General features: G+C 46.3%; 1 protein-coding gene across 6 annotated transcripts in view; it reads right to left on the bottom strand.

Moving 5' to 3' along the window:
* Positions 1-21,080, bottom strand: part of ZFHX3 (zinc finger homeobox 3) — a 402,702-nt gene that overhangs the window by 250,315 nt on the left and 131,307 nt on the right. For 4 of the 6 annotated variants that reach the window (XM_083752172.1, XM_083752188.1, XM_083752171.1 and 1 more), the window contains exon 1: positions 791-1,343. The exons of 1 other annotated variant lie outside the window; for it this stretch is intronic. The gene's annotated coding sequence lies outside the window, so the exon portion shown is untranslated. Of the gene's footprint in view, positions 1-790; positions 1,344-21,080 lie in introns of those variants that run through there. One more of the 6 variants, XM_083752186.1, reaches the window with a different exon arrangement.

The following is a 21,080-nucleotide window of genomic DNA, read 5'->3' on the forward strand; positions in this document are numbered from 1 at the left end:
ACCTGAGGCCAAGAACTGCTGCAGCTTAGTGCCACAGCCCCCCAACTGTACTTATTTAAGAAAGGCCAGCACTTGTTTGCTCATAGGGTGTTTTGACTGCAAATATCTGCATACTGTTGGAAGCTAATATAACAACTGCTCCTATCTGAATGGCCAAATACTGTTTCGATAGAGAAGTTTCAGTACAACTTTCTAGAAACCATCAACATGCTCTGAGACCAAAACTAGTGCTTTTGCTCAAAATGCAGGAATTTCCAATGAATATTATTCTGAACATTTAAAATTTTCACTTCCTTTTTTGTTTAAGTAGAGAATTGAAGTGCAAAAGTCACCTCCCTCAGCTACATAAATTTACCCAGCTAAATTTGCTGCAAGCGTCACCAATGGCAGAATATATATATATATATATATATATATATATATATATGAGACAAGCAAACAAGAAGCCCAAACCCAAATTCAGTGGTTGGCTCCTCAGTTTCCTTGATAACTAGACCATCTACACTTCTCTCATCTGGCTTTAAGGGAACATGGGAAAGGGAATTTGGATTGTTTTCCTGTTCCCTCCCTATCCCCTTTTAAATGTCTATTATATTATAAACCTGAGAATATGGTCTAGGCTGTTTTCTTAATATCTGTACAGTGCCTTAATACCGGGGCAGGAAAGGGGGAGCAGTGCTGAAAGGAGTATCAATGGGGTGCCAATTTGATGGGGTCCTCAATTCCTATAAATGTGAAACCAAATGCTTCCTGGTGCTAAAAAGGCACCCCTTCCTCCTCCACTACTTACCACTTATAGGCTTCAGCACCCACTTGCTCACCCAGCCTCCTGGAGGCCTGGCACATTGTGGGGCCTAGCTGGAAGCTGAGAGTGGCCAGCTGCCTCCTCATCCTGCTGCTATTGTTGCTGATAGAAGGTTCCAGAAGAGCCAAACAGCTGCCTATCCTTGCTTTGGTCCCTTGAGTCCCTACAGGGTGTCCTTCAGGGGGCAGAGTCCCTTCATGGAACAAGGCACCAAGAGTCATTAATCAGGAATAACAAACCCCACAAGTCCTGTTTCCTCAGAACTGAACGGAATAATTACTAAGTTGGTGTGGGGTGATGTGAGAGAGCGGCCATATTTCCCATCTGCTTAAGCAGCCTGAGGGAGGGACTTGAGGAGGAGGAAGGGTTAATGCATACTATGGCGGGTGCCACTATTCTGTGTTAAGCCAAGCAGCCCAGAAGTTGGAGCCAGGCTGGAGCCAAGATGGCTGGCTCCCCAGCCTCCCCCACAAAGAGAATTGCCTCAGGAGGACAGAGAGCTTCTCCCTCCTCAGAGAGCAGCTCTTGGACCTTGAAGGGGGAGGGAGCCTCTATTGGCTCTTCTCCTTCAACCCTCCTTCCCATTGGCTCCCTGGTATGTCTGTTTCGGATAAGAGGTGGCCCTCTTACCTAGGCCTTTTTAGTTTGAATTCTTCAAATCCCAGCAGCCTTTTACAACAGCCTGACACAGATAACATGGCTGCAGTTATTGTATTCCTTTGATAAAGGTAAAGAGCAGCAAATATGTATATTTAATAACAAGGAAAGAGAGAAATGGTTTCTGCCTTATTCCTACCACTTCTTGCTTTGAACCAAACAGTCTCTTCTATCCTTCCTCCACTGTTTCTGCAGTTGGTGTGTAGAGTTGTGTCTGGCCAAAGGCTGTGTGTGTGTGTGTGTGTGTGTGTGTGTGTGTAGTTTTCTGAAATATTTAGGGATTTTTTTAATTTTAAAAAGTGTGGTAATTTGCAGTACCTAAATAAGAGAGAGCCCAATGGACAGTGGAGAAATAAATGAATGCCTACTAATACCAGGCCCCATCTTTCAAAATTTGAGGAAAAAGAGATATGAAATTGCCCTTTTAGCTAGGAATTAATTTAGTGAGGGATGTGTAACCTTACAATAGCTTTAATCTGGGTATATCTCGGAGAGATTTTTAAAGTTTACTTTGTCTACTAGGCCTGCAGTCTGAGCCAATCTGTGTTTACAGTACTGTACTTGGAATGAGTAATGAGAACAATGAGACTTGTTCCCAAGCGTGCACTGGATTGCAACTTTACTGTGCAATTTGGGCCCTGAGTCTTCCTCCCACCCCACCTAACCATCCCAATTCACACTGTTATTTCCTAAGGATTTCTCACAAGATCCAGACATTCCCTTATAAAGTGAAACAACTGAGACTGTTGGTAAGCTTCAAATCTGTCACTCAGCCAGGAAGCTTGCTGGGTTGATCCTGAGTCACTCACCACATCTTAGCTTAACCTACTTCACGAGGTTGTTGTGAGGGTAATATTATGTGGTGGGAGCCAACTACCACCCTAAGCTCACTGAAGTCGGTTAAAAAATGTAATAAACAATAACTGGGTTTCTCCAAAGCTTCCATACTATAGGAATAAACATATAGGCCTCCCTTACAAGCCTGTTGTAAAGATTATAGCGATACTTTGAGCACTTAAGAGGAAAGCACTGTATAAAATCTGTCTGATTATATATTTTTATTTTAGTCAGAGAAATATTTGTTGTTTATTCCTAAAACATTATTTTATTTATAATATGGTTTTAAATTGTTATCTCATTTACTTCAATGCTTAGAACTTCTTATAAATTTAATGCAAGACGGGCAGAAGTCCAATAAAGATAGATGAGTATTGCAGTTCCCCTTCTATCTTCCTCCTCATTTGTTTTACTTAGATAGGAAAGACTGAAGCTCTGTCCCTCCTACTGACAGAAAAACTGAGAGATAAAAGGGGATTTAAATGCCTAGCAAGTCAATTGATTTGGGTGTTCCCAGCCACTATCCAGCTGCTGGGAATATAAATAGAGCTAAAGGACTAGAAAATGATAAATTGCTACATTTCATTTGCTATATTTTTCTGGTAAGAATTTTTTTTAGGGCTGTTTTCCAATTTCTGAGCCAAATCTCTCCTTTGGGTGCTCTAAAAGTGAGCTAAGCTTTGCTACTTAGGAGAGGAGCCCCTCCCCGCATCTGCATCTGAAGGCTCCCATAATTTGGCTCAGTCATGAGCTCTCCATGGGGTGGGGGTAAGTGTGTAGGCACAAAGAAAGGTCCCAAGAACCAAGATTACACTTTAAGGGCTTATTGGGGGTGCATGTGTGTGTATAGAAAGAGAGAGATTCTGAAAAGAACACTCGGTTTTCACATGGATTGTTTAGAATTTCTGATGAAACTGCAGAAATGTCAATGCAGAGTAGGAACAGCCAATCAGAAAGCAGCTCTTTGACCTTTGCCCTTCTCTTCCTCAGCAGGACTGCTATTATCTTCAAGGGGGGAGAGCCCTCCTTGCCTCTTGTTATACCTTTTTATGATCTAGGATTCTGAAGATAATAATGACTCCATGTTACATAAAACAGATACATTAATGTCACCAAGTCCCAAAAGTATGGAATCAACCCAACTCCTTCAGAAAGACTGGGGGGAGGGGAGTGATAGAAATTCAGAGAGCAGAGCCTTAATAAGGCCGAAAGAAGAGAGGTGCTGCCTTAGACCGCTTTTTCCTTCCTATTTGAAATGGGATATTTAAAGGGCCCTTTGGCTAAAGGAGATCAGAGTCTTGGCAAGATAACTGAGTATGACTGAATGCGCTGCCATCAAAGTGAACAAATCAAATGTGTGATTTTGATTCGTGCTGTAGAGTGTTAGCCTATTACACTCACTTGCTACAGCCCCAGCTGCTAATGGGGGAGAGGGGGAGGACATACCCAGGCACCCATCTTTCATCTTGGGGATGCTTCTCCCCAGGCTTGGCTCTTTGGTGACACGGCTTGTTTGGCCTCAGTAGAGTGTAGATTGTGATCCAGCCCTCCCCACACTAGAAACCCATTGGCTTCTCATTTGTTGGATGTCTGTATCCTGGTTTCTGGGGTCACAAGTAGAAGAGAATATATGTTGTGGCAGCAGCAAATCCCACTAATTTTTTTTATGTGAGGAGCTAGTGCTGCCTCTTGATACTGGCTGAGATAGAGTGCCTGATCGACCAGCAGTGTATTTTCCAATGTATCCTGCCATGCTACATCTTGAGAGGACAAAGGAAACGAGAGGCAGTCTTTGTGGTACTCCTGCATAAGGCCTCTTCCAGAGCCTGGAGATGACTTGTTCCTCTTGCCTGGTTTTTATGTACAAGTGTCTAAGAAGGAGCCCTCACCCGAAAGGCTCTTTTCCAACATAAATTCTGCTTAGGGCTTAAGGGTCTTCCCTTTTCTATCTTAATTCAGTTATACTAAGCAGGTGGGAGTGTTATGTACCATTCCTGCCTGAATTCCAAGCTAAATTCCTGATTAGCTTTGGTCATCTTGTTAGATGTCTTGGAACAGGGAACTGGATAGTGGGAATGCAACCACCTTGATTTTACTTACTGCATCTCTCAGTGGCATTTGACACCACTGATGACCATGGTATCTTTCTGTATGAACTGTCAAGCCTGGGCTTAGGAGGCATAGTATTATTATGTCTCTAGTACCTTTTTTAAGTTCAGTACCAAAACATAGTATTGGGGGATTCCCGCCCCCGCCCTGTTGCCTCTGGTTTGTGGAGTGCCACAGGGTCCATCTTATTCCCTCTATTCTTCAACATTTATATGAAGCTCCTAGGAGAATTCATCCATCGGATTGGGCTTCAGTGTCACCAATAGGCAGATGGCACACATCTCTACCTTTCTTTTCCACCTAAGAATTCCAGGGGAGGCTGTGGAACTATTAAAGAGCTGTCTGAATGCACTGCTGAGATAAATATGGAAGAAAACACTGAAACTTAATATGGAAAAGACAGTGGTTCTATGGCAGGGGTCTGCAACCCGTGGCTCCGGAGCCGCATGTGGCTCTTTTACACCTTTGCCGCAGCTCCGGGGCGGATACTAGCAAGGGGAGGAGGCGCATTGTGCGCCCCGACACTCCCCACTGTGGCGGGCGCCGTACTGGCTGTGACGTCGCATGGGGGCGGTGTGTGCGTTAGTCACGCACCGTCCCGACGTCACCTTCCCGCCTGCTGTCAGATCGCGGCTCCGGAGATATATTTGTTTTAAATGTCGCAATGGTTTTGCGGCTCCCAGTTTTTTTTTCTTCGGAAACGGATCCAAGTGGCTCTTTTTGTCTTAAAGGTTGCAGACCCCTGTTCTATGGGTTGAGAAGTCAGCCAGTCTGGATAGTGATCTGAAACTGGTTATGGATAGAGTTACATGAAAATGGGGGGGGGGCAACTTGAATAAAAGATGGGGGGAGGTAAGCCCTGCCCCGTTTAATCAATCACATGATGCAGTGCATGCACACAATTTGAATGGCAATGCTCATCAACTTTGGGGGCCTCACCCCCTCAATTTGAGGGGGGGGGGGCGGAGCAAAGAGTTCTCGGCCCCCAGGAGTTAGCTCCTATTCATGAAAATTGCATTGATTACCAGTAGGTTTCTGTGCTCAATTGAAAGTGCTGAACAGGAATCCAGCTATCTAAAGTAGTATATACTTTAGGATTATATCATCCATATAATCCTGCCCATAAACTAATATCTGGGGTGTATGGGGTGTTTGTTAGCGGAGGGGTAGTACCTCTGGTGAGGGACACATTGTGCTCCTTCTGTGGTAGTTTATACAACTTTTGTCCCTAACCTGTACTCAGGTTTGACTTGTGACTGGCCTACCAAACCAGGTGAGGATAGCCAGTATGCCTTGATGAGTTAGGAATTTCTCCTGCATGTGAAGAACAGGTCTGGTGGATTGAGCGTACTAGACCAATAGTGGGTCCAACAATCAAGAAGGCAGCAACTGTACATGCTGTAGAGGAAAAAAATCTATACCCACTGCCTTGTGGGACATCTTTTGGAGAAGAAAAGGCTAAGGCAGAGCTTTCCAAACTGTGTGTCGTGACATGTTAGCGTGTTGGCTGCAGTGTGTAGGTGTGCCACGTGAATGCTCCCCATGCTCCTCCCAGGGCTGGAAAGGTATTAGATTAACTTCTGGTTTGCTAGCAAAACTGAATTACTGTGTCATGAAATGATGCATGTCTAAAAAGTGTGTCACCAACATAAAAAGTTTGGAAAGCTCTGGGCTTAAGGAATAAACCCTACACAAATCTTGTGTGCTCCTTCCGGCAACTCCTACAGCCAAGCTGGTGCCAAATGTATTGCTCTGATTTTATTTGGACGACATCTGCAAGGCCAAGACGGGGGTCTTTTCATCTGGGCAGCCCAGGACCTCCATATACACTGCCCAGTCTTGCTTCCTGGAGAGGTCACTTCAGTTCTGCAAGGGGCAGGCCTTGGTAATAATATGGTGCCCTGTGTGAGGCAAAAATTTGACACCCCCCACAGCCCTCACACTACTTTCCCAAAAGCAGAGTAAGCAAGATGCTGGACTTTGTGAGTGCTCTGGCAGGGTCCTAGAGCCCTCCTGCCTCCTTCCCAAAGCTGGGCGAGCAATAACTAGGCTTTGGCAAGGAGGCAGGAAAGTGTTCTCTTGGCTCAGCATTCTGCGGGGGGAAACTAGTTGTGCTGCCCAAAATCCACCTCTGATGCTGCTAACGCAAAAAAACAACAATATTGGAGGCAGCAGTTATGAGTTACTGGTCCCTTCAGCCACAGCGATTTGGCTTCGCCTTCAGAGGCACTCTCCGTTGTTTCTCGAGACAGATGGATGACAACCAAACTAATATCTGTTTCAGGGGTCTTTCTTGAGAGCTTGCCATTAAGCTGACATATACAAGAGGAAGGGCTTCTCACTGGCTGTCCCCCAAATTTAGAACTTTAAACTGATATACATCTTGCACCTTCACTACAGGCCTTTTGGGAGGCCTGAAATTCTCTTCACTGCTGCATTTAGCTAAGACCCAAAATAGTTGTGTATTTCAGAACAGCAAGTTAAGAATAATTTGTACCCTTCTCTAACGTGGCCACTATATCGCCACCCGTGTCTCCTTCTTTATAGGTATCTCATTTTGTAAAGTGTGGCTGTAAAAATTGGCTTTAAAATATTTTAAATAAATAAAATGCTGCAACCTGGTGCCCAGTTCAACATGATACTGATCTGACAGGCAGCATGAAACCCTGCCTGCGGGCATTTGTAAAGCTAGAAGAGGAAGGGATCTATTATTAATGGCAGAAAGTGAGGTGAAATCAGGGCAGGGAAATAACATGAGCCATGATTAGTGCACGTTATTGAAGAGGCCCAGGAGTTGTTACCTTTTGGATGCACATAAGCCACAGGAAAAGTGTCAGGCTGCAAGATCCACCACAACTCTTTCCTATTTGCTGATTAATAACACTCATTAATTAGAAGAGCACATAATGGGATTGCTAATTGCAACTGATGGAAGTCCCATCTTTGCTAGAAACATTCTGGATTTGGTGGGTCATATAATCTCCTTGTCTTTGATTTCATCTGTAGCAAAAGAAGAATGCAGAGAAAGGGAGGCAGAGGCAGGGAGGCAGAGGAAAACCCCAAGGATAAATGTAATGGATGGCAAAGTCTCTTTGAACTTATGTATACAAACCAGCCCAGCTACTATCCTCAACATCCTCCTGAAGGCCAGAAAGCCATAAAAATTTCCAGAGTCGGAGCAATCATGAGAGGCATCAAGTGCAGGACAAACTCTTATTGTAATGCTTCGGGAAGAAAGAGAGAAAAATCCTCCTCCTGAGCACACAGCCCCAATTGTAAAGCAGGCTCATGCTGGCCTTGTAAAAATCTGTTTATTTATGTATATTATATAGGCTGAGCAAGTGATTACCAGCGTGACATTATGAGACTCTTGAGGATTCAAGATAACCTGAGTACTAGGAGCCAGCTCTGACTTTGGGTGGCATACAGATAGGTGTCAGCAACATCAGGAAGATCACATCCCAAAATCCAAAATAGTCAAAGCTAAGTGGCTTCTGCTTAAGTCTCCAGCACATACCAAGACCAGATCCAACTAGATTCAGTAACCACCACCACTTAGGTGGGACTTTTAAGACAAAAAGGTAGGCAGTTGCCCTCTGCAACCACCCATCAACCTCTCCCAGTGGCATAATGGGTCAGTGCATCTGGCTGTTAAGCAGAAGTTTGGTGGTTCAAACCCACTCAGGGGCAGCTGTAAGCAGGATTCCTGCACTGCAGTGGGTTGGACTAGATGACCCTTGGGATCTCTTACCAGCTTGACAATTATATGATTCTAACTCTCAGGTGATATCAAAGCCTATGGGTATGGATGGGTGTGTCATTTTTCACAATGACGAGAAGCAGTAGTGTGACTCACACAACTGGATAATACAAATATAAACATGGTAAAAAAAAATCAACAGGGCATTGAGTTAGGTCAATTTTAAGTGCAAAATAAAATAAGGGAATGCAAATGCGAGCAATTGTTTCCTTTGCTAATACTATTTTATTATTACATTTGTATACCACCCTTTACCCATAGGTATCAGGGTAATTCACAATATTAAATCACAATATAAAACCACAAAATACATAATCAAAATATAAACAAAAACAACCCAATAACAGTAGTTTTCTTAACTGTGTATCTCCCTAGAGGCAACCACTGCTTCTTTTGTTCCAAGGCACATGGAATCATAGAACTGTAGAGTTCGAATCATCTATTGTGGTCCAACCCACTGTTACAGGCGGCCCATACAGGATCAAACCCACGACATTGGCATTATCAGCACCATGCTCTAACCAGCTGCCCCCTTGAGATCTCACAACTCACGATGCCAGAGGTTAACAAGCCTCTATGCATGGTTCCTGATATGGAAGGCAAACCTGGAGCAGCCCATAGTCAGTCTTTGCGCCACCACTGCCACCACCACCACCCCTCCACACATGCATGTCCCAGTAAGTACCATTGTAGCTCCCAGACATCCTAGAACTCTGTGAACATGCCAGGAGTATCTGAGAAAAACCTTCGTGTCCTGGGTGATGGCAATGACATGTCCTTAAGCAGACCTTCAAATCCCCTGAGCCAGATAAATGAAGGTGCTCTTTTATTAATGGAAGCGGAATGAGACAACAGTGCCAGGATAGCCTAAACCCTTCAAGAGTTCTACTGAGGGCTGGGGCTTTTCTTCCCATTCTCTCTGTCTGTCTCTCCACTCTAATCCTTTCTATTGGCTCGCCCAGTAACCTTACAGAAACTTCTCCTCTCAAGTGCCGCCTATTGAGCTCTGCTCTCAAATTGCCCCCAGAGCCCACTGGATATTCCTTCAGATGTCTAACAAGCGTCGAACACAACTGAGGTTTAGAGAGACACAGAAATCAATACTGCGGCTTCCACCAGTCACGCTGAGGGATTAGTCGTCCCAAGAAAAAGCACAGACAGTTGAATAAGAGAATCATGACTCCGAATAACCTAAGAGGTTTATGAAGCTCGAAGGCAGCCTCTGGCCTCCTTGATAACCTCCAGTTGGCCCAGAAAAAAGGAGGCTGTGAAAACATTCACTTAGCTTCCTCCCCTTCTCTGTCAATGAGGGCAAGCTCTAGAGCTCTGGGGTCAACAACAGTGCACTAAGGCACCACCACAGAATGTCCATGACACAGTGACCATTTGCCACACTGTTTGCGAGGAAGCACATAGCTCCCCCGCCCCTCTCCAACATGCTAACATTTAATACGTCTGGTGGCAACTTCAGCTTGTGGTGCCAGCTTCAGGTCATTCTTCCATGACACAGTGTGTGTGCAGAAGGAAGGTGACAAGATGCCTGGGTCAGGCTCTTCAGCCACACCTGTCCCACTTTGCAAGGAGAAATGCTGGCAAGTTTGGGCATTCAGTTGAGAGACCTGCTGATGCAAAAGAAGACCAACCACCTCTATTGCAACATGACTTCTGCCTGTTGAGGGCTTCAGAACACAGGCTGTTGCCAGCCTTCGTGGCTGCTAACACCTCACTGGAGGATGGGGACGAGGTAATGAGACACACCTGAATCAGACACAGCTGGCTGCAAAGACTAGTTGCAAGCCGGGCTGGACTGGGGGGTCCTCTGTGCCAAGATGCTGCAGTTTTCAATTAGTTATGTGATGCATAACTGGTGTCAAGTCTGGTGTACAGCCACCCAAGATGGGCAAGAAATTAAATGCAATTCCCATTTAAAGGTGAACTTACCTAATTCACACTTTCCTAAGCAATATGTGAATAGAAACATAGCTAGCCTTTGAAATTCACACTACTCTGAATTTTGCCATGCAGTTCTCCAGCCAAGGAATGTGTACCCAAATGCATATACTATGCTAAAGTATGCATAAAAATGCATGTGGTGGTGAAAATAACATACAAAATCCATTATACTATATTAAGGGAAAGTGCAGAAAGTGTATACTAGGGGAAATGAAAACAAAGATGTGTATGTGAGGAGAAATTTGCATTAAACTGCTGGTGAATTTTGTGAGGACTTTAAAAAAATAACAATCTAATGTGAAGATCAGAATTTAAGATTGGAAAACTGGAAAACTGAGATAAGTCAACACTGACAGATTCACCCATTATTAACAGTCACCTTTATCAACCTGGTACTCTCGAAATGACTACAAATCCCTATGGTGGCGGGAGTTGTAGTTGAACAACTTCAGCAGGGCATCTGATTGGTGAAGGCTAGTGAAGTGGGTCATGTTGGACTTAGACGATGGAGACTCAGGTTCAGTTTGCCACTAAGCCTAATCTTTACAGGTTTGTAGTGAGGATAAAATGGTGGGGGGTGGGAGGTTGAGGACAAACTGTGTGCCACTCTAAGGTCCTAGGAGTGGGGGAAAGCCAACTGGAAAATCACTTTCTTAGATATATTCTCAATGTTGTTGCTTCTGGGTTTTGTTTTGTTTACATTTATTGGCATAGCAATAGACTACAAATAAAGAACTATTCAGCAAATGAAAGAGGGTTGCAAGGACAATGAGGCATATTGGTCAAGCTTTTAAGACCCCCTGTACTCTAGCAAACCATCTGATAAATTTAAGAAGACAAGTGTTCCTCAGCACATGCCAACCCAGTGTCACATGCTTCAAAACTAAGCCCTTTGTGTCCAGTCCATTGTTCCAGCAAGTATCTGTGGTGGACAGTTGGGCCCTGGGTGATGCCTTAGACCCAGACCACCTCCCAAGAAAGACTGGGAGGGTGCTAACATTTTTGAACTGATTTCCAATAGTTTGCATCATATCAGGCAAATCGAGTCCTAAGAGGCAGAAGAGGCTGCCTGCAGACCTTCTCCTCCTCCTCCTCCTACCCCTCCATCATCCCCACCTGCTGCTCCTCCCTATCATAGGCAGCAATTTTATGGTCAGCATTACTAGCTGAAACCCTGCTTTGAACCAATCAAGAGGGAGACTGGCTCTCTGAGAGCAGCTGCAGCACTGCCTGACCCCCTCCGCCAGCAGCCACCATAAATCTGCCTCACCTGATGGGAGATGGGCTTTTTAGGATGTCTCCGGGTGCTTTGAGGTAGCACTTCTATGAACTCCATGCCACAATAAATAACGCTACCTGCAATATGTCTTTGGGAACGTGTCAGCAGCCGCTGTCCTGCCATGAATTTTTATTCTTTTGCCGTCTGGAAGATAGATTCCAGATACAGCATTTTCCCGCACTTAGTGTCAGATCTCTTTACCCCTTTGCCCCAGCAGAATGACAGGGACCACAAATAAAATAAAATAATAAAAAAGCAGTGTAGAAGAAATAGCTGGAGAGCAGAGGAAGAGTACGGCACAGCCTTCTCCTGTGGCTTCATGGATGACAACAGTACCCAAAAGGCAGCTACCATAGCTCTAGCGGAGAGGGAGGCATTTGGGGCCCTGAAGGGTGGAGCTGGCCTCCAAAGGCTAAAAGCAGAGGACAAGGTGCTGACCCAAAGGCCTTGCAGGTGTTACAGAAAGACAGAGAAACAAGGGCTCAAAGGTCCTGTCCTGTGATTATTGCCCTCTGCAAAATGACCTCATTTGGCAATCAGACATTAGCCAATAGCTGAGGCAGACAAGGACTAAATGGAGTCCAGCTCATGATGCATGCTTGAAAAAGTCTTGCTCATTCTGTTGAACTAACCTTTGTCTCATTGACACTGAACAGTCACCATGGAAGGAACAGGAGGAGCTGGCCCAGATAGAAGGAAAGTTGCAGCCCCCAGTCCCTAAGTGATTAGAATAGCCTCCAATGCTGAACCTCCATCTTGGGCGAAACTTCTCATGTCAGGCACAGAAGCCCTGCCAGAAAAGATGCAGCAAATCCACTTTAATTAGTTGCCAAGTTCACTGGCAGAACAGGATCCATAGCCTCAGCCAACTGGCTGGCCATGACTTCTGCACACCTCTTGCCTTTGTCCCACTACAGAACCCTGAAGTTGAGGCAGACTATGAATGCATGGCAAGAACCCTGTGGCCTGCCTGGTCCGAGCTGACTTGTTCCCTTCCCCGCCCATCATTGGTGGAGGGGTTGCAGTAGCTGCAACTGCAGAGCCTCAGTGGGGACCTGGCCTGCCTCCATCCCCACCACAAATGGTCCCTCCACCCCCGAGCCGCAGAATGAAAGTGGAGGTGATTTACAAGGTCGTTGACAAATGCCTGTATTGATCGGGTATTAAAGTGTCTTGTGATTAATACAGCCTTCGAAGTAATTAGTGCAGAAAATCTCTTATATCTCAACACGTTTAAATAATGTATCTGCGAACACCCAGGCCTCCTGTCAATCAGGCTGGCTCAGGCCAAACACCATATCACCTGATAACTCATTTGGAAACTGGGCTTCCTGCCTGCGGAGTAGCTTTCAAAAACAGTGGCTCTCGCCTAATTGCCCACAATGACCTATATTTAGAGCGGTGGACTTCATTAGGGAGCAAGAGGGTGAGGGTGGAGAAGGCAACGCTCTCGTGCCCAGTATGCTGAACAATAGCAGCTGACCCCAGGAGGAGATCCAAAGGCATTGATGAGAGGCTGTGTGGGAACCCTGGGAGGCTGCATGTAAATGGCCCTGCCTGCCCCCAGCCAACCCTGTCGGAATGGCAGCCCCATTCAGTTTCTCCCTAGGTTTGTTTCCGGCCATGCAAAACTGGCCACTTTTAGCCCAGCAGGGAAGGGTCCAGCCTGCCTGCTAGGGCTGCCTCCTATCTTTGTTAAACTTCTGATCTTGGCAGTGCAATTTCCTTAATTACCAAGTGAACCACATGCTGGTGTGGAAGGCCTGCTTGGAATGCCCAGTGCATTAAGCCGAGGGAGAATTCATTATCCCTTAACACCAGCTGGAATGAATTGTGTGCCTGACACCTCGCCCAGCAGCTCAAGGCAGTGCAGAGCAGCTCTGCTGAATGAGAGAAGAACGGCTTTGGACATCTCATTCATTCTGCTTTACAATTACTCTGAACTACAGCAGCTTTCCAAAGCCAGGCACAACCCACACACTGCCACTGGCGTCTGCTATAATCGGTAGCCTCGGGGCTGGCTCAAGAGTTCAGAGACCCTCGGCAAAGTGCTCACCGCGATTCACCCACACACCCCTCCCCTGCTGTGAGCTGAACTGGAGGCAGTGGAGGACAACAAAGAAAGGGGCGCAGAATATTCCTTGGGACTGACCCAACACCCTAGGGCATTGTGGGAATTTTTAAATGGCAGCTACCTCATGTGGGGGCTTTGCCAGGGTACGGGTGTCAGGCAGCCACCTGGGGGTTTTGGGTATTGAGTGCCTGCCCCACATGAGCCATGCACCCTATATACACAAACGAACAGTCAGCATTGCGGAGTTAGCTTTATTCTCAAGGAACTTTTCTCACAAATCACTTTGCCAGTCAGGAGCAGGAGTTCGGAGGACTTGTTTTACCCTTTCCCCAAAACACTAAGTGCACACTAACACAGGTACACACTCAAGGGGATATACCAAAATGTAAGAAAAACAACAGCTATGCAAGCAAACAGGGGCTAGGCCACTGATCTGCCTAGCTCAGCCTCTTGTTTTCAGCGGAACCCATGTTTACGCTACAGGAAAGTTCACGTGGAGGAGAACATGATAGAGAAATCTGTTCTCTGTTGTTGGCCTCACAGCCTCTGGTAGTAAGACTCTTAAGTAGCCTGACTCTGTATAAATAGACTGCTCTTCATAAATGTATCTAATCCTTTCTTCTTTTTCTTTTAACCATTTTAGTGGACAGGAGTTCCACAGAGCAACTGGGGACATGGTGTCAGGAAGACTTTTGCCCTTGAGAGAAGCTGGGTTTGACTTCTCCCTGGTTTTCAAGGGAACAGATAAAGGCCACAGGTCAGACAGAGTTCTCCAGAAAAAAACATTGGGTGCCTCTTTGACACGTTTGCCTGTTCAGAGACGCCAATGGTCCATGTGATTTTGCCCTGAAGCAGAAAGAAGAACCAGCCTCCAGCCAGTCATCTTTATTTCTTTCAGAAGCCCCAATCGTTTCTCAACTTTGGGGTTTGTTTGTGGTGGGCATTTCCCCATCTATTGACTTAACACCCTCCACTCAAGTATTTCATCATTTGGTTCTCTGAGAAAATCGTATTTAATCAACACAGGAGAGAAACTAGCATAATTATAGATGCTGGGATGCCATTACACTCGGAAGAAATTAAGCCTGGTCTTAAGCCATCCAGCGGCGCCTCTGATGAAAACAAGAAGATTTCATTACCCGTGGGGTTACAGAGAGGTTACTGGCCAGAGAGGACCAATTGCACCTTGCGGCAAGCGTTTTCTGACCCCAATGAGCCAGGAAAGAGATGGGGTGGGGGTGGGGGCAGAGGGACAGCATCAAAAACTAATCAGATTGCAGCCAGTAAATGAATCTTTTGTTGTTCTGAGAATGTGATGAATGATAGTGTAATAAAGAGGTTAATACACAGAGCTGTAACAACTGTAAATAACCAGACCCTTCCAAATCCCAGCCTCAGGTGCTCGCAGAGGAAACTCTAATTCCCAACCATTTATAAGAGGAATAAAATAGAAATACTTTGTGGTTCCTGGGGGCAACAGCAGCAGAATTCAGGGGAGGAGGGGCAGTCCAATACAACCCAGGAGGACAGACACGCCCGACTGCCTCCCACGTGGCCCAAACAGGCATGGCAGACAAAGACCCTCTCAAGTACTTGCACACCAGTGTGCAAGGGTGCACGCCTGTCTCTCCCAGCCTGGCAACAGGATTTCATCCCAACTGATACAGCCCCTTGAGTGCTCAGGAACCTGATTCAGCTACACAGTTGGCTGTGGTGCTGTTGTGTCCATGGAAAAGACAACACAAAAAGAGTCAAATGAGACGGGATGCAACACTAGACTGTTGACTGCACGTCTAAGAGTCCTGCAGAGAGAATGACCTAGCATTGGTAACTCAGGTGGGCGTGGAGCATCTCCCAAACTGTACCTTGATGTTTCTCTGCTGCTAGTTCCTGCCCTGGAGGGATGCATTGTTTGGGAATGAGGCTCAGGTCTGCATCACCCGTTTGCTCTGAACATAGCACAGTACAAACACCCATGGAATAGGAGTAATTGATGAATAGTCCAACGTTTCTCGAGGGACATGGGTGGCGCTGTGGGTTAAACCACAGAGCCTAGGACTTGCTGATCAGGAGGTTGGCGGTTTGAATCCCTGTGACGGGGTGAGCTTCCGTTGCTTGGTCCCTACTCCTGCCAACCTAGCAGTTCGAAAGCAAGTCAAAATGCAAGTAGATAAATAGGTACCGCTCCGGCGGGAAGGTAAAAGGCGTTTCCGTGCGCTGCTCTGGTTTTGCCAGAAGCGGCTTAGTCATGCTGGCCACATGACCCGGAAGCTTTACGCCGGCTCCTTCAGCCAATAAAGCGAGATGAGCACCGCAACCCCAGAGTCAGCCACGACTGGACCTAATGGTCAGGGGTCCCTTTACCTTTACCTTTACCAACGTTTCTCCACTGGAATGGTTTCTGCTTGATGTGCGAGTTTTTTGAGAGAGCAGATGAGCTACTGGAAGATGTTCACAGGAGTTCTAAGAGGTCACGGGGAGAGTTCTCTGGCTCCAACCTGGTCCTGAGTCTGGGACAGCACTTCAAGGGCTCTTTGCCTGAAAAGACCTTATTGCCCCTCCCTCCCCTTACATTTATAATTTTGCTTGTGCTAAAAATACTTCTGAGGTTTGTCTAAGTAACTGAGAGGAAGGAGAGGTCCTTCCAGACCATCCTGCTGCTGACGATTAAGAAACCTCAAAGTAATTTTTGAAAATGTCAGCGTCTCATTTAGCAAAAGGATAAATAATGAATGACGCGTAATCACTGTCCTGCGCTGGCAGTACAACTTCGCGGTGTCATTAGTAAACTAACGGTATAATATCTTCGTGTCACAGTTTAATTATATCTTGTAATTAGTTTCAGCAATGGATTGCACAGAGTCAGGCCCCCTGAGCTAAACAAAAGGGTAATGGAACTTTCAGAGCCCCTGCAGAAATCAATTAGGAAAGTGGCTGAGGAAGGGAATGGGTCCTTTGCTGGGAGGTTGTGCCTGTAGCAGAATAAAGTGCTGCAGGCCAAGGCCAAGGCACATCATGCACCTCTCCAAAGCACAGGCCCGAAGTGGCACTGGGCTTCTGCAGGACCTGCCACCATGTGATCCACAGCCACTAAGAGGGGAGCACAATGAGAGCCTGCAGATGGAGCAGGTCAAAAGAGGCCAAACTAATCCAGCATCCTGTTCTCACCGTGGCCAACCAGATGGCCCAGTTAGAAACTTGCAAGCAGGGCACGAATGCAAGAGCAACACTCTCCCGACTTGTGATTCCCAGCAGCTGGTATTCAGAGGCATGCTGCTTTTAATTTATTCTGAGCACCAGCTGAACATGTGCCATTGCTGCTATATGCCAAACTGGCCTCTAATGCACCTGAAGGGGAATGTGATTCCATACAGGGCAGCAAGCACACAGCCATCTGACAATGGTCAGAGAGCATGTACATGCAGCCATTGGTCATGCACAGGGGCTGCATGAATGATCCCAGAGACTTCCACAAACTCTAGCTTTTCCTGGCTAATAATTTTTCCTGGCTAATAATTTTGCCTTTGTGTTTCAGCACTTCTCTAGGAAGATGCCCCTTTTGCCAAGGGTCTTTTCAGTTGGTAAACAAATAGAGCAGATGTTACTATCTAGCTAAAGTAGTACAACCGCAGTTCTCATGCTAGTTGGTCAGGCAACCCATTCAACATCTGAGATTATGCTCCCAGTGCCCTCACTGGCAGAAGCTGGACAGGTATCCACGAGGAGCAAGGCCTTCCCAGTGGTGGTGCCAACCTTATGGGATAGCCTCCCCAGAGAGACCCACCTAACCCAAATATTGTATGCCTTTAGGTGCCAGGTTAAAAAGTCAGCTCTGTGGGAAGGCATTTGGAATCAGCTGGACTTGTTCAGATCATTTTTGCTAGTTTGCTATTGACATTTGCTTTGCTACTGCTATTTCCGGATAATTTTGTTCACCACTTTCTCCTGTTGCTAAGCACTTTGCGGCTTTGCTGTCTTCTATTTTTGTCTTGCTTAATTTATATTTTTGATGTTTTGTAATTTGTATGTTAGCTGCTTTGAGTTTATTTATAAAGATAAATGAGAAGATATATTTCAGTAAAATAAATATCCCGTCCCAAAATGGCCAAAATTGCCTGGGTGTTCTTTGAGAAACTTGTTGGAGTCTGCAGATTGTTGTTCGTTGGTTTGTTTCAAAAATGTTAAAGCCTCATCAGCATTCCGACTGGAGTGGAAATGAAAGGAGAACTCAGCCTTTAAAGCAGCAGATGGAAAAAAATAATGGAAACTTTTGTAAAAAAAAAGTTCTCAAAACGGCACAGGCATGGAGGAAGTGAAGATTATGCAGCTAGTCGTCAGTGACATCACAGGCACTAGCCAATAGGTGCAGCGCACATAGTGATGGCAGTGCAAGCTGTAGGGGAACATGCACATCCTCCCGGGGTAAAATAGTATGTGATGAGCACCATGAATCAGGATGAAAAATGCCATTTCCCAGCAATAGCTGAGCCGCCTTCTCCCCACCAATGAGTGTCTTTTCAGCTGCACCTTTACTGGGTGGTGGAAAAGCCCCTTGCCCCTGCTAAGCAAGAATCAGCCTGGCTGCCTCAGGTCTGCTGAAGCATGCTGGGATTCGAGTTCAAAGGCCTCCTTGAGTCTTCCTTGAAAGCGAGTCTAGTGGCCAATTGGCCTCTCTGTTTATACAGCAACTTACAGGTTAAATGAAAAGCTACTTGGAAAGCAGGCCTGGATCCTCCTATTGTGAGCCCTTCAGCAAATTTAACAAAAGGGGAGGGGGAGGAAGGGGGAGCCCAGGCTGGAAAAGTGGGGGAAGGGAAGAGTCCACTCCTCAGGCTGGTGTGTGGCAATCTGGCTGGTTGCTATGGAGACGTGATGACTTGTTCACATGGCAACATACCTTAGGCCTACTATTAGCATGATGAGAATGTCGTAGGTTGCGCTCCGGAGAACACCCTCAGTGCCGGCGCATGCAGGAGCGAGGCCAGATAGAGGAGGAGCCCGGGGAGGGGAGCAGAGGAGGATATGCTGATCCTCTTGCTTTCTCTGGAAGCAAAGGGACAGGTGATGCAGTAGCTGGGGCTTCCCAGGCTGCAGATACTTTCCACACCACCACCGATGACACTGTATGCTAACCTGGCACCAGGTTTTGTGATAAGCATCCCTGTGCAGACTTCTCTCTGGGGCTTCCTTTGATTCCTGTTCCTGAGATTTCAGCAAAACAGGAAATTCATGTGCTGAGGAATGAGGGTGCTTTTTAGCCATTTCTGACAGTTCTGAAGGACCAAAGCACCCAAGAAGAGGCACACACTGCTGCGGTGTCTCTGGGATTTTAAGAATCCAGAAATTGCCACCTACTTGATGGCAGTGAAAAAACCAAGGGCTCAGCCCTTGCCTGTCACTGACATGTTGGACATGGAGGGGAGAGTGACTCTCTCCCAATCACATTGCACAAACAGTTGTTTACGAAGTGAGAGAAGACCTAGGAAGGAGAAGGACCCTCTTTGCATCGCCTTGTGCTCACTTGCCTTTTCAACAAACATGCAAATCCATCAGAGAGGACAATGTGCCTTCAGCCTACAAAAGCAGTGCTGTGCCTGATGATTGTAGGTGTGTGAAAACATCCACGCTGGCAAGCTGCTGAGAATCAGTCAAGTCCCCCCCCCCCCAGGCCTTTCTGGCTTGGCATTCTTGTGCCAGAATGGCATCTCTCTTGCACAGAAATAATGAGGAACAGGAGGCAGCAAGGAGCAGAGAATTTCCAGGTGCTGCAACAGGTGCCTAAGCAATCCCACCTCCCTCCCTCCTCCTGGCCTTCTTCGCCCTTATTTTCAAGTTTTACTCCATCATGGAGTTGCTGCTTAGCACCTTGTGTGCTTAGCCATTTAATTAAAGCAAATCCATGTCCACATGCCTTGACCAGTAGAGCCAGATCCTCATTGTCATGCCAGCTGCTCCAGGAGGGACGGAGCCCCGCGCATACTAATTGGGGGAAGGCAGTGATTCATCAGCCTCTGATACGGCTCCAGCATCTACAAGCACTTATGACATGTAATTGGTGGTGCATAAGCAAGCCGGGCCACATTAAAAACCCTACAGATAGTCAGAGATAAAAATTAATGACTTTTGCTTTGTGTAATCCTGCACGCATTGGTGGGGAAAGGGGGGGGGGGGAATCTGGGATTAATGGGCAAATCTAAGCAGACACAAAGGAACAAAGGCTTCCCTCGCCCTTGTTTACATACCGAACAATAAGAAAACCCACAAGTGACAAGTTATGGGAAAGGAAAGTGCGAATTTTCGGCACGAGTGAGTTGGAAGACTACACGCAGTTCATTATGGATGCAGCATTTCCATACTCATTATCCTGAGCCCTTCTGGGACCAATGGCAGCTCTTTTTATTATTATGCCTTTCCTGCTAGAAGGGCGGAGGCGGCCAGTGGAGGGGGCTGTGTGATGCTGCCGGTGGCTGACTTTCAGCAAGGAGGGGTAGGGGCTCAGGGTTACAGGAGGCCTCTGGCTGTAGTGGGGAAGGGATTCAGGGAAGAGTGACAAAGGCTGGGGAGGCAGGAGGAACTTGGGAGGCCTACATGTCAGCTTGGAGGCTCCTCCAGGACCACTTTCATATTTTTGCAAAGGCCTTCCCTGACTTTGTTCTCTGTATGGACTGCCCTATTCAGCTAAACTCTGCCTCCCAATGCAACTCACTCAAGGGGGAAGGGCTGTGACTCAGTGGCAGAGCATGCAGAAGGTGGTGCAGTCCCTAATGGCAGGGCCGAGAAAGACTCCTGCCTGAAACCCTGGAGAGCCAATGCTGCCAGTCGATGTAGACAATACTGAGCTAGAGGCACCACTATTCTGGCTTGTTATAAGGCAGCTTCCTGTGTTCCTGTGAACTGTTGGAGGTTTTTCTGGAAGACCCCGAAAGGACATCTCCTTGACTTCTGTTCCCACCATCCCTGGGCATCCCTGAGCCCACTTCGTCCTTAGAAAGAGATTCAGGGGTTAACTTGTTAAAATGCTGTTAGTAGTTGTTAATATTTATTTTATGAATTATTCTTATTAGTACCCTGCCCATCTGACTGGGTTGCCTCAGCCACTCTAGGTGGCTTATTTATTAAATTTATATCACTATCCTCACACCCACAGGGCTTTCTTTAGGTATCAGTTCCCATTCTCTGTGTCTCAAATAGTTCAGTCTCTGGCTGGGGGTAAGATCGCTGGATACAAAGGCATGTAAAGGAAGGCCCAAAAATGCCACCACATTGCTCCCCTTGCTTCCTTCCCTGCCACCCAACCCGCAACTGCCTATTCGGGTAAAAAAAAAGGGTGAAATGTCTTCAGGTTGAAGAGTAAATAAATAACAGACAGAGAAATGCCTTCTACAGTATGTGAACCTTGGGGTAAGGACTATCACAAGGACACCAATCTGACCCTGTTTCCATCTGGGAAATGCCTAATGCCACCACCGTCATTATAATTTTTAATATATTTATGGGATTTACAAAGTGCCCCTCATCACAAATGATCCTGGGGCGAGTCACAACAATATAAGGTACCATTAAAAACATCAACAAATTTATTCATCATCTGGCTTCCAATATATTC

The sequence above is a fragment of the Podarcis gaigeae genome (assembly GCF_964106915.1).
Source record: "Podarcis gaigeae genome assembly, chromosome: 8".
NCBI lineage: Eukaryota > Metazoa > Chordata > Lepidosauria > Squamata > Lacertidae > Podarcis > Podarcis gaigeae.